The sequence below is a fragment of the Gavialis gangeticus genome, unplaced genomic scaffold (assembly GCF_001723915.1).
Source record: "Gavialis gangeticus isolate Ggan-Ray unplaced genomic scaffold, GavGan_comp1, whole genome shotgun sequence".
Classification (NCBI taxonomy): Eukaryota; Metazoa; Chordata; order Crocodylia; family Gavialidae; genus Gavialis; species Gavialis gangeticus.
In genome coordinates, this window is record NW_017728992.1 from 53,000,450 (window position 1) to 53,000,788 (window position 339).

Genomic DNA, 339 nt, shown 5'->3' on the forward strand with positions numbered 1-339 from the left:
CCTGCTGTGCACCTGCCACACCTGGATGAGGCATCTTCCCTTCTGGACCAGCTGCCAGTAGGCTCTGGCTGCAGAGTTGGCCTTTGTATGGCAGTACTGCCATGTGTGCCCCCTACCCGGCCATCTGGGCAGCTATTGCCCGGAAAATGTTGCCAGTGTGGTGGCCTGCTTTGAACTGTCAAAGCATGTCCTCCTGGCCTCACAGGGGCTAACAGGGGCCACAGCCCCCCCACAGGAGTTACAGCCCCCCACAGGGGCTACAGCCCACCCCCTACAGAGCCCACATGGCTTGCCTCACCCCCACTTGCTCCCCCAGCCCCCCAGATTGCTTCCCCATCT